This window comes from Tamandua tetradactyla, chromosome 3, assembly GCF_023851605.1.
Source record: "Tamandua tetradactyla isolate mTamTet1 chromosome 3, mTamTet1.pri, whole genome shotgun sequence".
Classification (NCBI taxonomy): domain Eukaryota; kingdom Metazoa; phylum Chordata; class Mammalia; order Pilosa; family Myrmecophagidae; genus Tamandua; species Tamandua tetradactyla.
In genome coordinates this window covers 102,126,071-102,145,055 of record NC_135329.1, presented here as the reverse complement: position 1 = coordinate 102,145,055, position 18,985 = coordinate 102,126,071, and the positions used below count along the sequence as shown (strand labels likewise).

At 39.3% G+C, this 18,985-nt stretch overlaps 1 protein-coding gene across 14 annotated transcripts in view; it reads left to right on the top strand.

Moving 5' to 3' along the window:
* Positions 1–18,985, top strand: part of NCKAP5 (NCK associated protein 5) — a 1,072,936-nt gene that overhangs the window by 696,799 nt on the left and 357,152 nt on the right. The window lies entirely within an intron of this gene.

The window sequence follows — 18,985 nt, the reverse complement described above, 5'->3', positions numbered from 1 at the left end:
TGTTTTGCCACATGTGTTAACCCACCTGTTGAGATGCAAACTCAGGGAGACTGTGATGAGCCATATGTTAGTTTCAGAATCCTGCCGGAATCCACATGGATATGGGGATTTGTGGTGACATTTGAACAATGTCTTAAAGGATTTGGAGTGCCTCACCGGGGGTGGAAGGAGTCATATTCTAGAGGGGAAAATAATGCGAGCTAGGTCTGGAGGCAAGAAAGCAAGAGATGTTGTAAGAAAGAAGGCCAAATAGCCATGGGTTATGCTGCACAAGGAATATGTGAAGAGGGAAAGAGGAGAAAAGGGTTCTGTAAAATAAGGAAACATTTCATTTGGTTCTGCAGTTCTGACTTTGCTCTGTGGACAGTGAGGATGGATTTTGTTTGTTTGTTTTACCAAATTAACAAAATAGTAAGAATTGTTGTTTGAAGGGGATTGATCTGATGTCAGATGAGTATGGTGAAGTGATTAACTAGTTTGAAGAATTTTAGAGCAGTTCAATGACAGGAAATGGAGCCTGATTTAGGTAGGGGCATCGGTCAAGGGGCACCGAAGAGGAGGAATGGCAGTACTTGCTGGGAAAGTGGTATGGTTTTGGTGGGAAAAGAGAGTCTTTGGGGGAAGATGCTGTAGAGCTTCAACCCTAGGTAACTGGGACTCTTATGTCAGTTATCAGTCAGGAAAATACTTCCCATCAAAACACTTCTAGCAGAGAGGGATTTAGTCCAGGGAATTGGGTACTTGCAGAACAGAAGGAAGGGTTCAAGGGGCAAAAGTCTGGGGATCTCTGCTAGCTTTCACACTCCCGCTGAGCTATGGGCTAAAGTTAGGATACCTTTGCTGTTACTGACGAAGGTGGAGAAACTGCTGGAACCACCAGTGTCCAGCAGCCCTGCTGTCCCTGAGACTGGTAATGGGCAGGTGAATGCAGAGTTTGGCTCACTGGGGCAAACCCAACATCGACAAAGCCCACCCGATTCCACTATGGGTTGCCAGGGGAAGAAGAACTCATGCCTCTTTCAGCCTTCAAATACACTTCCTTAGCAGAACCAGAAAGTTGGCAATGGAGTCAGAAAATGCAGTTCCAACACTACCTACTCCAAGCCACCAGGCAAAGAATAAGAGGGGGTAGGAAGGCTGCCAAGAGCTGAGAGTAACAGATCCAATGGGAGAAGCCAGGTGTGTTGGTTTGAAGGGATGTATGTACCCTAGAAAAGCCATGTTTTAATCCTAATCCTATTTTGTAAAAGCAACTGTTTCTTCTAATCCCTATTCAGCACTGCATGTTTGAAACTGTAATCAGATCATCTCCCTGGGATGTGATTTAATCAAGAGTGCTGGTTAAGCTAGATTAGGTGGAGGCATGTCTCCACCCATTTGGGTAGGTCTTGATTAGTTTCTAGAGTCTTATGAAAGAGGAAACATTTTGGAGAATAAAGGAAATTCGGAGAGCTCAGAACAATATAGCTACGAGAAGCAGAGAATCTATCAGCCAGCGACCTTTGGAAATGAAGAAGGAAAACGTTTCCCAGGGAGCTTCGTGAAGGGAAGCCAGGAGAGAAAGCTAGCAGATGATGCCGTGCTTGCCATGTTCCCTTCCAGCTGAGGGAGAAGCCCTGACCCTGTTCACCATATACCTTCTCACTTGAGGGAGAGACCCTGAACTTTATTGACCTTCTTGAACCAAAGTATCTTTCCCTGGATGCCTTAGATTGGACATTTCTGTAGACTTGTTTTAATTGGGACATTTTCTCGGTCTTAGAACTGTAAATTAGCAACTTATTAAATTCCCCTTTTTAGAAGCCATTCTGCTTCTGGTATATTGCATTCTGGCAGCTAGCAAACTAGAACACCAGGGGAAGGCAGAGAATCTCGGAAAAAGTGGTACCTGGTGATTGTGGATATGCTAAGTTTGAGGTGTGGCAGGGTTGGGCATATCTAGGAGGTGATTTAGAAGTCAGGTCTGAGCCTGGATATTTAGGTTTGGGAATCCTGAAGCAAAGGACATAGTAGAGGAGATTGGTGGGAATGAGGAAGCGTAAATGAGGAGAGAGGAGTGGAAGAGAGAGCAGTGGGAGAGGGAGAACAGAGAGACGGTGAACAGAGAACGGTGATCCTGTCAATGAGGTGTGGTCATCTTTAGGTGATGGGAGAGGGAGACATCATCAGGAAACAGAAGTGTTCAGACAGAAAGGAGGAGAACCTGGAGAATGTTGTCATGAAGGCAAGGGAGAACCAAGCCTCAAGAAGGAAGGGGTGGCCAGTGGAGAGAAATGCTGAACCGAATGGACAGACAAGATTGTTGAATGCGGTGGCTTCAGGTCCGTGAATGATAACAAACCACTCCTAGCATAGTGGTCAGGGTGAAAGATTAAAAGGAGTTTTTAAGGCTGGTTGGTGGGAAAGAAAGTGGAAGCAGAACATATAAACTACTCTTTAGAACAGGAGTTGGTGAGAAGAAATAGGGAAACAAGAATAAATTGGTAAGGGAGAGGGGGAGAAAGGAAGATTCCATTAGGATAAAGTTGATGTTGGCTCGTGCGCCATCTGATAAATTAGAAGGGGGTGGCAAGAGAGCAGACTGCTGCAAAAGGACAGAATGAGAGCAGTGGTCCTGAAGAGAGGGAAGAGGATGGAACCAAGGGGGCTGGTGGTAGGAAGAAAAATGGTTCAGGAGCCTCCCCATTGGTAATACCTTATCAGTGGGGAAAGACATTTTCCAATCAATGAGAAGTGAAACTTTCTAATGAGCAGTGCGTGGAGATAATCATGAGCATATCGAATACTTCCGGACATTATGGGAGTGAGGACAACAGCAAAGTGTTCCAGCAGTCTGTCCAAATTGAGGATCTGGGAATGAGGAACACCAAAAACACTGCCAGGCACTGTGGATACAAATTCCTTATTCTTTATTGTTGCACCTCCTGCCTCAGTATATAAGGCTATACTTATTAAATGCTGCATGGTAACGACACCTCGCTATTGCAGAATGTGGCAGCGTTCCTATTCACCCTAAGAAGAACATTGGCATTAGGTTTATATGGCTGGACTAATCAGTTTCTTAGTTGGAGAAAAACTGAAATATGATTCCAGAGTCCCGGTTATAGCCTAACAAGACACAGATAATTGAGTCCTGGGGGACCCATGTTCTCATGGGCTACAGCAAAATGGGCCCCTTTCCTCTCCTTCCGAATGTAGGGGAGGTCTCCGCACTTTGCAATTTGGTCTTCTCTTCCTCCAGCAAGCTCCTTCGCTGGGGGGCAGTGAGAATGCCTGGAAGAAAGCCGTATATGCTGCTTGTTTTTTGGTTTTATTTAGCATGGGCTGCTATAGTCATTTCCAGTAATACAATACAATCATGTGGAATGAAAGCAGAGTTCTGCAGGGCTTCTAATGTTTGTATAGAAAGGGTGAGGGGGGGACCCCTTCTGACTCTGGATCTGAAAATCCCAAGGCAACATTGCTTTAAGATTAAAAAATAGTGAATTGGTATATATCTGTCCCTGATGTCATGATATTTCTAACAGTTTAATCAAAGTAATCTATCATAACTCACCGTTTATATTGAAAGGTTCCTACTACCTGGAAGATTTTGAGTGTTTGTTAATCCTCATTTCCCTTATTTTTTTTTTCCTTTTATAATATAATCTGAGAATTGTGTTTCTTTCCCTAGTGCTTTTAAATACCAAAGAAAATTTATTTTTCCAAGTTAATGTCAGTGTGTAGGTTTTCCTTCCCCCCACCCCCTCCAAGTATCCTTGTTTCTTTCTTTCTTTTGTTTCACTGACAAATCATAAAAGAAAAAAGGGCATTATTTTGGCCTAAAGTCACTGTACTTCCAACATCTATTTATCGGGCAGCAGTGTGCGATAAAAGTACTTGTATTCTACAATAAGAAATACTTGAAGACAATCAACTCTTATTTAATGCCTACCTTGAGCTTGGGGAATTTTTCAGGTATTGGTACTAGTTTCATCATAGCAGTTCTTCCTTAGGAGTAGATATTGAGGACGTTCTGGTGTGAAATATTTTTTATTTTCTCATTGACATCCAAGGCCAAGAAGAAAGCATTCTAAATAGTATAGGTAACTTGAGCATCTAGGAACATTGAGAATATAATTTCATGGAATATGATGAGGCAGGTGTTCCAAATACGCATATGCACCCATTGAGGGGGCACTACGTAGAATCACCAGCCCGCCTGTTTTGGAATGTGGCCAGTAGACTTTTCATGAAGCTGTATGCATCATATTAAATGTATATAATTCAGGTGGAAGAATCTTCACTAGTCTGAATAGAACTGATTTTAAGTACTTTGAAATTAAAATGCCAACAAGTGTGCAAAACTTAAGTAGAACACCTTTGCTGTCTATATACATACCGACTTGTATGCACATACAAAAACATACCTCTCGTTAAGAAAACCCATAATAAACACTTTTAATTTGCAGATAAGATCTTTAGTTTTGTTAGAAAATCCATTTTCCAGCAAGCTAAATCATATGCATTTTTTTGAAAATCCAGCCCATCAGCACCTCCAGAGAGTCTTCCTTGACTTTTTATATCTTTTTATCCATATGGCAGCATCTTCTGGCACCAGTTACACTGTAAGTAATTGTCTACCTATCTCTCCTTTATTTTTCCATATTCAAATTACTGGTATAGAGTATTACACATAGTATGCACACACTAGATGTTCACCAAATAAAGGAATAGATAGATGAATGAGTGAATAAACGAGTGAATCGATAAATGAAGAAATAATCATTCATATTGCAGAAAGTGTTATTTGTAAGTTTCCCATCATTGGAATTAAAATATGTTAATGACCTTCTTAATATTTTTCAGTATCAAATATGTCCCAAGTGAGGTAAATCAATATATATCTCCCAATTTAGGACAGTTCCATCCACCCAGGATAAATTGATACCCTGCTGTGTGATATGAGTAATAGAAGATAGTCTAAGGAGTGAACTGAAGCCCTCAAGGAATTTATAAAATACTTGTAGAACTACGAAACCTGTATATGAATTTTTTTAATACTATTTAAAAGCCCCAGACAATATATGCATAAATGCTTTGGGAAGAGATCATAAAACACAGAGATTCTCATCAGTTAATGCCTAAAAGAAATACAGATTCCCAGAGATCCTGATTTAGGCATGGAACTGAGAACTTTTACTTTTAACACGGATCCTAAATGATTTCATGGAAATGTTCCAGGAAACCCATGTTGACAAACAGTGTACTAGGAACAGGACATACTACAGACCAGAGTCCCTTAAGAGATGATCAGATGAGTCTTGGGGTAGACCCTGTAGGATGCATGATATTTACATATGTAAGGAAAGGAGGGACGGAATCTCCTTTTCTTTGGAGTTGTTGGCAGAAGACTCTCTATCCAAATATCAGATAATTATGATAATTGCCAAAAACACATTCATGGTATCTCAGTGTAAAGCTTTTGTTACTCTGGTGGTGTCTCCCCACCCCCCAACACGGAATCAGGTTTAAATTGACTTATTTTTCCCGTTTTCATTTTTATTTGTTGAAGTTTGACAAATTTCCATACTTAAAGAGTTTCTAAGTAGCAAGTATGCCAGGTATTGCCTTATCTTGAATATTTTTTTAAATAGTGAATATTGGGGTGGATATTAGTGAAACATTAAAAGTCACTCTCCCAATCACTACTGAGCTTATCACCTCTTCCATTTCCCTGCCAGTAAAATTTGAAAGGTTATAAAGTTTTGTGGAAGTACAGGCTGCTTTTCCATGTTTATAGGTGTTTACAATAAAATAGGTTGCATCAAAGGCATGTCTATCAATATCATGTTGAAAGCTTGATAGTGTACTCTTCAAAGCAAGGCAGCCTTTGAAGATGTTTGTTTGAAGATTTCCGAATCAGAGGAAACTCACTTGTGGACAAATCAGGGAACTCAAGGAGACTGATTGCGTAGGCTGGCAATCATTTCTTCAGGAGTGAAAGAAAGGTGACTGTCTACCTGCGAGATGAGAGAAGAGTCCCACTAGTGACAGCTCAGTTGCCCAGAAGAGGGCAGGGTGGAGAAAAGTTGATGAGCCAGGACTCATCTGACTTGAATTTCAGCACTTGGCCATCTACCGAAAACCGTGTAAAGTCAGAGAGGCAGGGCAGGCAATCAGTGAGAAGTTGTTCCATACACATCTTGAACTGTGATGTTGTGGACATGGAAAACATTATATTGACACCAATCTCTGGTCTTCCCCTTGTTGTATACTCAGAAAACTAAATTTATCAGTTGCTGGAGCAGTTAGGGGCATGTGACTAGTTCTGCCCAATAGCCTTTAAACCAAAATGACAGTGAAAATCCCCTACATCATTTCTAGTTTCTCTTTTTCCCCAGTCATAATGGAGGCTTCATGTTGAGAGGGTGGGGCAGTGTGAATGTTTGAGTTACTTCATGGACAAAAAACCATAATATTTACTGGGTTTTTTAGAGTGAAAGTGGTACTATTAATAATTATGTCAGGACAACAAACATAAACTGAAATATCCTGGGAAATCAGGACTTAGGGTCTCCCCACTTGTGGAAGATAGCTGTCTGCTGATTTGCTCAGATGTTCAGTTGCCCAGACTTTGTGCTATCAAGAAATTCATTAAAAAAACAAAAATCACTGAGATGTTGGCATTGTTTGTTATTCGAGCATAATGTAGCCTATCCTGACTAATGTGATAGCTTGTCATCCAAAGTGGTTGTTATATGAAACTTGGAAAGAGGAGTTTTATCTCTTGCACAGTCTGGGAAAAACAACAACAGTAAGGCGGTGGTCTCTTCATAAAGTGTTAATGTGATTGGCTGGTGCTCCCAAGGAGCCTATATCTGTTTTCTCATACCACCAGTAAAAGGTCTACAATTCAAAAGGTCTTATCTTCTCAAAAAAAAAAAAAAAAAAGTCAATAAGAAATAGTACAGACTTAATAGATAGCATTCTGTAGTTTGTCTCATTGGAGCCTCATAACATCTCTCTGAGGTAAATAGGACTAGCCTGATATACCCACTTTGCAGATAAGGAAACTGAGGCTCAAAGAATGTAAGTGATTTGCCCTAGGTCACATAACTGGTGTGGATATCTCCTCTCAGACCCATCTGAACCACTTCAGGGAGTATGGGGGGCTGAGATTGTACTGAGTCTTTTGGGGCCACAAGAGTTGTAGGTGGAAGAGGATGTGACACAACCACTTTTCTGAATATGCTGTGGTTTACAATATCTGCTTTCCTAGTAGAAATCTCTTGAAAACATCATAGAGCAAATATCACAATATGTATGTGAATTAAAGATCAGGCCCAGTGAAGAATGCTCCACTGGCATCTGTGAGACTTGAGTCCAGTTTTGTGGATTAATTTTTTAAATATTTTTATTGAGGAATCTTCACACACATACAGTCCACACATAGTCAGTGGTTCACAATATCATCACATAGTTGTGTATTAATCACCATGATTATTTGTAGAACATTTGCATCACTCAGAGACAGAAATAAAAAGAAAAACTCCTACATCCCATGCCCCTTACCCCTCCCTCTCACTGACCACTAGTATTTCAATCTACCCAATTTGTTACCCTTTATCCCCCCACCATTATTCATTTTTTGTCCTTATTTTTTAACTCATCTGTGCATACTCTTGACAAAAAGAGCACCAGACACAAGGTTTTCACAATCACACAGTCACATTGTAAAAGTTGCTATTGTTATACAATTGTCTTCAAGAATCAAGGCTAGTGGAGCACAGTTCAGCAGTTTCAGGTACTTTCTTCTAGCCCCTCTAGTGCACCATAAACTAAAAAGGGATATCTATATGATGCATAAGAATAACCTCCAAGATAACCTCTTGACTCTGTTTGAAATCTCTCAACCACTGAAACTTTATTTTGTCTCATTTCTCTCTTCTCCCTTTTGGTCAAGAAAACGTTTTCAATCCATAATTCTGGGTCCTGACTCATCCCTGGGAGTCAGGTCTTATGTTGTCAGGGAGATTTACACCCCTGAGAGTCATATCCCACTCAGGGAAGAGGGCAGTGAGTTCACCTGCTGAGTTGGGTTAGAAAGAGAGGCCACATCTGAGCAACAAAAAAAAACTCTCCAGGGGTGACTCTTAGGCATAGTTATCAGTAGGCTCTGCCTCTCCTTTATAGGAAATAGCTTCATAGGGGCAAACTCCAAGAACAAGGGTTCAGCCTGTTTAATTGGTTGTCCCCACTGCTTGCGAGAATCAGGACTTCTCCAGATGGGGAAGTTGAATATTTCCTCTTTTCTCCCCAGTCCCCCGTGGGAACTTTGAAAATCCTTTTTTTATTCTCTGCCTAAATTTCTCTGGGATATATCGTGACATTATACTAACCTGTATGAACCAACAGGATCTCTTGCTCTATTCAAGATTCTATGTAATTATGGTGTTCAAATAATTTGTGGGTTCTTAAAGCAGCTCTTCACCACTCTTAAACCTTCTTATCCAGATAATTTAACAGTATTTGATCTCAAATATGGCCAATTAGGTTTCCCTGGCCTTCCCCCACACCTCTCCAGAAATATTAGTTTCAGATTAATGCCAGCAATTTACTATCTGCATCTGACATTATTCAGATCCAATAGGACTATTGCTTTGATCTCTCTGAGCTTTAATGATTAAACACCTGTCACAGTACAAAAATTTTTCATCAGTATATAGAAAATGGGGATCAAATTCAAGGTATCAATGCCAATGAACACAAAGTCTAATGGTTTCATTTAATTCTTCATTTTCATCTGGGTTCAAACTTCAAATAGAGCACAGTGTGATCTTTTTTGCACATAAGAGGCTAGTACCATCTGATAAGGGCCCAGATATGACTGTGGGGAAAATATGAAATGTATCTGAAGCCTAAGATGAACCTCAGTTTGCACACTAAAGCATACATGCTTTCTCTCAAACTTACGGAAGCACAGAGCACATTAAGAGGTGTTGTCTTGATTGTCCAGCCCACATTTTATTTTTCCTCTACTAAAGCAAATTTGTAAAATTTTCATTTCACAAAATGAGGAAAATGAGACTCCAAGTTGTTACATTAATTTTCGGAAAGGGAACAGCCTCTAATTAAAATGTAATGTATATCCTCATGGTACAGCAAAATGTTTTCATTATTCTTATCAACAGAGGCCAATAAGAATAAATATTGAGGGCCAATAATGGAGTGGTCTGTCTGCAAAGTCCCACCTAACTTTGAATACTGAGCTATGAACATTTACCCCCCAAATATTATATATATATTAAAAATAGTCATCTTGACAATTCTAATTGTTTTTTGAGCAGTTTCATACTCAAAGAACATATGTGCTTTTAAAGCAAAAAACGGACCTAAAGCTGTGTTTGTATGTGGAATATTATTTATTTTGAAGAATTCCATTAGGATAGTGTCTTAGTTTGCCAGGGCTGCTGTAACAGACAGCACAGACAAGTTGTCTTAAACAGCAGGAAATTATTGTCTGACCGCTATGGAGGCTTGAAGTCCATGATCAAGCTGTCAGAGATCCATGCTTTCCTTGAAATCTGTAGCATCTAGTGGTGGCTTGTTGGCAATTCAAAATTCAACCACTGACTTCTGTCATTGGCTGTTTCTCCCCACCCTCTCTTCCTTTGCTTATGAAGTCTCCGGTCATGTTGGATTAAGGCCCAGTGTGATTCAGTTTGGCCTTAAAAAATAACACCTTCATGGACCCCACTTACAGATGGGTTCACATCCATAGTCCCAGGGTTTGGGTCTTGAACACCTCTTTGCAGAGGCTGTGATTCAGTCCATAAAAACACACTAAAAGGGTAGGTTTAAAAGTTGAGATGAGCTTAGGAAAATAGACATGGGAGATTATATTAACTATGTACATTAATACAACACCTAAGAACTAATGATCCTCTTTCAGTTTAGGGGAATGACCCATTTCGTAGACCTCTTGTGGCTTCTCAGGATAGAGTACAAGCTCCTGCCTTCAGTGTGTAACCCAGGGCAGTGAAAGCTAGTGAGGTTGTACTCTTCTTTGGCATTCTCTTTTCACATGGGATAGTCTCTGTCTCTCTCTTTATCTCTCTTTCCCCAGATGAATGTGAACTCTACAAACACATGCATCCATTCAATTTTGCATTCTTCCTCAGTTGAGCAAAAACACTTGATATTTTCATATTAAGATGCAGGATGTTGAAAATGGGACTTATCCTCTGAATGTATATTGCTGCTCCCTGCCCTCTTCAAATCTGCCTCACTCCATGCACTGAGCTCCCCATGCGGGAGAAGCAAAAGCCTGCCTGTGAGAAAATTTATGTCATATTCTGCTCACACAGAGATGGCCTGAGGGTGACTACAATGCAGAAAGTCAAATTGGACAAGCACTTTTTGATCTGTTTATGAATGGCATTGCATTCCCATATGTGAATTAGAGCACCGTTGTTTCTGGGGAACTATAAAATTCTTGCAAAATTTGTACTGAATTAAAAATATATATCATCTAGGAAAGAAATAAGAAATCCTAGCCCTCCAACATTTATCCAGAGTTTTGATTTCAAATGTGGTTTTCAGTTGTCTTCGCTGTGAATTTACTGTTCTTAACTATTGCAGTGGGGATAAACAGGTAAGATCACCAAACTCACAGCCAACCTGGGGATTGGCCCTGCTTATGTGCTTAGATGTGCTAACTTCTAAGTGAGGAAATTTTCATTTGTCTAAGGAAGCAAATCAGTGCAGTTGGGTGGAACACAGTTCTAAACCAGCAAAGTTTCCACATGAATTGTTTCCTCTTGGAATTGAAAATTAGTCAGCTTTTCTTTTCACTCTCAAACTTGAGGAAAGCCTTTGCACTACAATTAAAATGTCGGAGGAAGGACTGAGCTGTCTAGGAAGGCAGTGGAAGTAGAATAAGAAAAAGAAACTTAAAAAGAAATGATATGGAGGCAATGCAAAATATCTTCTTCGTTAAGGTAATTCTCTTGGCTCCTGTCCCCAAGGCAGTACATCAGGGGCTGCTTTGGCAGAACTTCATCTGCTGGGAAGCTGGCTGTGGGGCAATATCCAGACTAGGGACTGAACCTAGAACCCTGGCTTCATGGAAGTGATGCTTTAACTTCATGAACCAACTAGCCACAGAGGAAGCAGCTGGACGTTCAGTGTAATGCGAAGAGGGATAATTCTGAGAGTTGTTTTTTTTTCTTCACTGATGATCTAGGGTCCCCATGATTTAGTCCCAAGTGTTATTGCTCAAGACTTCTTGTTGGTACTTCTTACCTGTCACTGCATCTCTCTGACCAGGTATGTCTACATATCAATTTGTAAGGAATGCATTGGGGAATGAATGAGTGAAAAATATAATAGATTCGTTCATTCATTCAGAAAGAATATATGGAATGTCCACCCTGTAATGGCAGCTATGCCTTGTTTCTGGGGATAAAATAAAAACTAAGAGAGGCACTGACCTCAAGAAACTCACAGATCATTAATAAGATCCTCTGATAGAAGAGAGCACAGTGTGTTAAGAAAGCACAAAGGAAGGGCTTCTCCCTTCAGGGAGAAAAGCCATCTACACATTTTCTGTGGCATTTGTGTGGAATGGAAAGTGCTCCAAGGCCAGGGCATATATTTCTATATATAGCTGTTATTAAATGCCCAGCTTTCTCTGAGGCTTGTTTATGACTTTCAAGGTATTTATTTGCACCCCAGGTTATAGAAAAAGCTATACTAAAAATAACAGGTGTTAGGATGTGTCATTGTACATGAATCTGGATGTGGAATGATTTTAATCTAATGGGGTGGATTAAAGCAAATACAATATTTGCAAGAGATAAGAACTCATTGATACAGATATTATAGGAAATACACCTACCTAAACATGGCATAAATGTTTGCTTGAATGCCGATGTGACACAGTAGAGAAAAGATATACATTTTAGAACCCAACATTGTTTCCAATGCCAATGCCACCCAGAAATGTGTTCCTTATTTCTGTGGAACATCAATTTCTTTATTTAAAATAAATAAACAAGTATATATATAAAGGAAAAAAATGAAAATGGTGATAGTGATATCTAGCCTGTGGGCTTGTAAGGATTAAATCAGACAGTATCTGCTATACATTTTGTAACAGAGTAATAAATTTTTTTAAAACCTATATCTGATTTCCTTTCGAAATACCTGAACTGTTCCCTAGTTGGCTATATGAATTCAAAGAGGATGAAGAAATATTCAACTTTTCAAAACAGGATTAAGCCACAAGATCAGGCCTTGTGAGCAGGCTGTTGTCTTAAATAAAGATCATTAAGTATAAAAATACTTCATTTTACTGCCTTTAACATACAGAATACCAAGTCTAGATGTCCCCTAGCTCATGGAACTTTCCTACTGTTTGGAAAATATTTCAATTCCCCATCATTTATAGATGTAGCCAAGAGATTTTGCTCTTGGGAAGGCATGAGATTATGATATCTGAGAAGTAATGAGAGGCCACCCCTTTTCCAGCAAGGCAGTGGTGGGAAGATAAGGAGAAAGCAAAGAAGATTGGAACTGCCACTTTAGATGGTGGATTGCGTGGAGGATGGAGGAGTGCTTAGATCCCTGCTTTCCCACTAGGATTCTGGAAAAGGACCACACCTCTGTCTATACCTCACCAACTGGGCCATAGTCAAATCCACGTGGCAGTCCAGTTTGCTTGTGCAGAAAGGAGGCCCTGATTTTTTGGCTTTCCCAAGATGCCTTCTGATTCTGTGTAGTTTAGAGGCTGATTTGGGAGTCAGTGAGCCCCTTTTGGGCCTGCTGTGGCAGGGCAAAAGCAGCCCACAGCCATGTTTGGAGGCGGAGGAAACAAACCAGGGGTTCTGTGATCCTCAGAACGAACCTTCAGATACAGATGTCTTCAGTACCAGCAACAAGTACATGGACAAGGTGCTCCTCTCCAGATGTAGCATGAAACATGTCCAAGTCAGCCTATTCTGCAGAGACCAGGATCCACAACCAGACCGGTGTGCACCGAAACCATCTTAGGAAAAATGTCAGCTTGCGCCTCACCCACTGGGAGGGCAGATGTTTTTATCCAAGAGATTAATGATCAGCACAAGTGAACTCTGTTTGTTAACAATTTGTTATGAAACATTTTTAAAATTGTATTTGTTTTTAATTTTATAATTGTACTTTTAACTGTAGTCTACGGTTTAAGTTAGGGTTTACTGTTTGTGCAGGCACATGGAATTTTTAAAAAAAAATTTATTCTGGTAACATATATACAGCCTAAAATTTCCCCTATAAAACATTTTAAACATACGAAAAAAACTGAAAGAGTTTTACAGTGACCACCCCTTTACCCATCAATGAGATCCTACTCCTCACATTTTGCTCTGTGCTTTAGCATGTCTAGTCATCTAACCATCCATCCATCCATCCAATCTATTTTACTGTTTTGATGAATTTCAAAGTAAGTTGTAGATATCATTGTACTTACCCTCAAAGACTTGAGCATGTTTATCATTAACTAGAGTTCCATAATTCCTTTAAATATTTTACATGCAATTTACATATGAACAAATGCATACATCTTGAATGTATCACATGAGAAATTCCTACAAAGACATGGCAACTGCAATCTAAATCATTATCAAGTTACAAACACAGCTGTCATCCCAGGAAGTTCCTTCATGTCCCTTCCCAGTAACTTTCTGTTCCCGTCTCCCCAGCCCCCCAAAGGCAAGCACTCTTCTTAAAATTTTCACCATCAATTAATTAATGCCTGTTCTAAAATTTCATATAAATGAAATAATACAGTGTGTTGTCTTTTGTGTCTGGCTTCTTTCACTTGGCGTAATATTTTTGAAGTTTTTCCAAAATTCTTGCATGTATCAGCTATTCCTTTTTATTGTTGGACAGTATTCCAATGTAAGATACACATACTACAGTTCTTTATATATAATTGTCTCTTATTGATACACTCCTGTTTCTCAATGGATTTTAAATATCATCATTTTAGACTGAGTCTAGTACTTAAACCAGGATTTGGGACAGAAGTTAATGCTAATGAGCATGTGGGTTTCAAGAAAAAGATTAATTTGGTTATGTAAAAAATAAATGAATTCTATTTCTACTGAGCATCCAAGGTGCAGTGCTTTTGAAGTTTTTAACTCTACCCCACTGATATACAATGAGCGAAAATTAGTATATTATTATAACTCTGTCTTTGACTAAAAGGTGAAAAAAGCTCTTGTCTTCATTTTGGCCATTGACTTTGGAGGATGAATACTGTATAATTCAGGGTTCTCCAGAGAAGCAGAACCATATATATATAAGGAGATTTATTTTAAGAAATTGGCTCACGTGATTGTGAGGATGGTAGCTCGCAAGTCTGAGAGCCGTAGAGCAGGTTGGCAGGATGGAAATTCTGATGAGAATTGATGTTGAAGTCTTGAGTTCAGAATATGTAGGGGAAGCCAGCAGGTTAAAAATTCTGATGGGAGTTGACATTGTGGCAGAATTTCATCTTCTTCTGGAAACCATAGTTCTTGTTCTTAAGTCCTTCAACTGATTGGATGATTCCACCCACAATATTGAGGATAGCTTCCTTTATTAGATGTCAACTAGTTATAGATGTTACACACATCTATAAAATACCTTTACAACAATATTAGAATAGTGTTTGACCAAACAACTGGGCACCATGACCTAGCCAAGTTGACACATACAATTGACCATCACAGATGCCATCCTCCTTGTGGGATCATGTCATAAGCTTTCATAGGCAAGAGTCTCCAGGTAAAGGAGAGGCTCTGCACTGATTCAAACCCTCAACCTTTTTTTCTATTTTAACCCCAGCTGCCTTCTTTCTCTTATTAAAATGAAGTTGAATCATAGTGGTACCCATGCTTAAAATGACACACTTTCTCAAAGTGAGAAGATTGGGAGTCAAATACAGTGAAAGACAAGGAAAAGCAATTTGCAAGTCACAGCAGCAGTTCCTGACGGACTTCGCAGCGCAGATGAACTGATAGGACTAGGATGTGAGCTTTTAGTGGGGGTCATTGAGTGATGGTCTTGTAGCCTCTCACGTGACCAAACAAACGGAAAGAACTAGCAAGGAATTTCATTATTAACTGCATTGTCAATTCATCACTTGCTCAGTCAACAAATATACTTGTTAAAATGTTTCTTGAAAACAAAAATACGACTTGGTTCGGCTTTCAGTGAAAGAGCTCCATCAATTACAGACTGAATTTGGGAAAGTGACTTGTTCTCTTTCTGTATTATTTTGTTTCTGTCAGATATTGAAATTGTGCTAAACTGAATATCTGTTCATAGCAGTAAAAAAGAAAAAATGCATCAGTTTAATGCTCTGATCACTTCTTAGAGTGTCGGTTTTGAAACAGAGGGCTGGTTTGGAGAGAGAAGGATGGCATAGGGAAAAGGTCATATTTCATTTAGAAGTTGGAAGCAAAAACAACTCCTACTGTACCCTGGAGTTTTCTAATTACCTTGATTTGCCAAGTTATTATGACAAATATCACAAACTGGTTTTGGCTTAGACAATGGGATTTTATTAACTTATGGTTTTGAGGCTAAAAGAAGTCCAAAATCACGATATTGGCCAGACTTGCTTTCTCCCAGTCCGTAACATGTTTTTTGCTGGCATCCGGCAACCCGTGGGGTTCCTTGGCTTACATCTCTGCTTCTCATCCAATGTCAGTGTCTTCTCATTTCTTTGGCTCTGATGACTTCCGGTTCTGACTGTATGGCCTTCTTCAATTTCTGGCTTCCTGTTTCTTCTAAGGCTTCCAGTAATAAAGATTAAGACCCACCCTAATTTGATTTAACTAATTTGGGAGTCAATAGGTTCACAATCCCCAGGGATGCAGATTAAGATTTAAGAATGTGTCTGAATTGGGGTTACATAATACAATCTACCACACTAATAGTACTGTATTATTTAATAAATTGAGGTCTCCAGGGACCAAATTATATTCTAAGTGTTTAAAAAAAAAAAAAGCAGCTCCTGATATTATCAGGTTCTGAATGGTAAAGTGGTTTCTTGCCATGAAAGGGTTCAGGAAACCACTATCTTTGGACATTTCCTTCCAGAAGGATTTCACCTTCTCTGTGAATATCGGATGCAGACCCAGTGAGAAGTACCCCAGTGATTTGTGGCATTTAAGAAGGGGGTCTTGAGACAGAGGCGGACTCATGGACACTGGGGGAGTTTAGTTGCTGTGGCTTACTCATCATGCCCTGGGGGTGGTTTTGAAATTCTACTTTTCACATGCATTTTTACTTACTATCCTATTTCCTTAACTTTAGGTTAGTGCCCTTTTTAAACAAAATCTATGTCTTTAACTTCCCTCAGGGGAAATACTGTAGTGTTTATTGATTAAATAATGTGTACATTTAAAAATGGAATCTAGTTTGAATCAAATTTCTGCTTTCATACCTATGTTATCTGAAACACACTGTTTATACATGTGCTTTTCCCCCCTCTGGTTTGGGTTGGGCCTTAATTGGAAGAAAAAATAGTCTATTGAATATAAATTAGAACTAATTACATCCCACTAAATATAATTTTGGTCTACATATCTTTAGTTATGACAGCAATTTGACCAGTATTTAGGGATAGAAAGGATTTAGTCTTAGATGGGAGGAATAAAAGGAACTAGAAGACATTGATTGAGGTCACTATTTAAGGATACATTGCAACAAGACAGCCACTTAACAAAAAAATCACACACACCACCAAACTCTGCCCACATCTGAACTGGAGGAAAGAATTGGCTTATTTTTAGTCATATTTAGGAAGCAGATGGTTGAGCTGTTCTGTGTTCAGACTAGTAATACAGACCCTCATACATCAACTATCAAAATAATACAATGAAGTAAATGTCATTGGGCATCAGATAACAATGGATGATGCTTCATAGGTGTTGATTTTCGGGAAAATAAACAGAGAAGTTTGCTAAATGAGAATTAAAAAATGAAGATGTCATCTGGGAATAAATAAGGATATATTCTCATCAGATTCACAACATTTTCTCTGTGACTGGATTCATAAAGGTTATGAAAAGAGTTGACAACTTAATTTTTTACCAGGAGTTGGGATGGGTCTCTGCTATTCTGTTCCAAGCTATAGGCTGGAGATGTAATTGGTTTTAATTAATCATGAAGAAGTGCCAGAAAAGTGTTCTTATTACTGAGGGTTTTGGGCCTGCTTGAGATTGTTTTAGCTTCCATCCACCCCCTCTTTTTGCCCTTAAGTATAATGCCAAGAAGAATGGGGGAAAGGTGAAAAGATATTTTTCTTTTTGATCTAGCAACTTGTGCATAGAACTTTTAATTGCACAGAAGAAATAATTCAGCAAGTTATGTAGTGAGACAGAAATGTATTTTACCTTACTAAAAAGAAAAAGGCAATGATTTCATGTTCACTTAGTTCTATGTATTGGTCTGCATCTAGGCCAAATGTTCATAAATGAATGGCATAAGGATTGATTTCCAGCCTCTGTTCTAAAGAGGAAAGAAAGGAGACAAAGATTTAGAAAACCAGAAAGCTAGTCCCGGATCTGCTGTGAACAAGCTGGGTGATTCGGGCAGGTGTTAACCATTCCCATTACTTTCTTTGTTTATGATAGATGTGGAAGAACATCTGGAAATTCTAGTGCCAATCAAAAGATCGTCTGTGTTTATATACAAGTAAATAGAGAATTAGAAATTGGTTCTGATCACGTATTGTTTCGTCATTTATAATTTCTTCACCCCGACTTTCTAAGCTTAGTTCCTCTCTTCTATCATGTCTTAAACTCACCTGAGGCCAGGAACTGTATTGTTACCTTCTTGGGCTCAGTATCCAATAGGTGCTCACTAAGTTAGCTTCTAATTAGGAGCTAAGACTTGCTCGTTTAAAATCATTTCTCTGAATGTAAATAAGGTCTAGTGGAAAGAGAGTGATGTTTTCAGAGTCTATAAAAATGTTTTAATCCAACTTCCTATACAACTAATGATGATCCCTTAAGGAAGTCAGTTAACCTCTCTGACCCTCAGCTTTTTCTCATCTACCAAATAGGCATGATGCTATTTTGAAAGCACATTATAATGGGGCGAGCCACAGTGGCTCAGCAGGAAGAATTCTTGCCTGCCATGCCAGAGGCCTGGGTTCGATTCCCGGTGCCTGCCCATGCCCAAAAGGAAAAAAAAGTACATTATAGTGATTAATAGATGAGAGAGTTCTTTGACAAATTAAAAGTACTATTGAAGTTTGAGTTGTCATTAATATCATAAGATTTGTGGAAACACAAGGAATAGCTTCTGTTCTCTAGTATGGATGCATGATGAGGTAACTTGTATAAATGTGCAGGCACAAATCATTCTCTGAGCATCCATACTCAATGCCCACCCAGTCTCATTTAAAGCCTGAATGGGTCCTGGTGCCATCCTCTGTGAAGGGCAGAATTTCCTCAATTAAGAGTCAAGGTTTAGACTAGACCAGTTCACCTGAGATCTCTTCCCTCTGTTGCTAAGTATTCAGATGCCATATTTGAAGGGGTGATATTTTGAACTACACTTCCTTGGGTACTGTAATGACCTTGCCCTTTAAGGGAATTCACAAGTCTCCCTGAGCCCTGATTTTGCAGGGCTAGAAGCCCTCTGTATGAGGAGGGAGCTGGATTAGTCTTTCTTCCACAACTCTCTTAAGCTAGTATTGTACTGATTCACCAAAATATAAGCTTTGGATCAAAATGGAAAAGTTAACCACCTGGGTTCTGGGAAAGGGATCACCATGTTCTGGGCCTACTCTTCAGGCCTTCTGCCCTCAAAGATCTGGTCTAATAATTTTCCTGTAAAGACCAAGCACAGTGCCATTCAAACAGATTTGAATATTCGTAGTGCATCCTGGCCCTGGCATAGAGTCAGTACTTTCCTTTTTTTAACAAATTAACAAAGGATTCATAAAAGTATCCACTGAGTACCT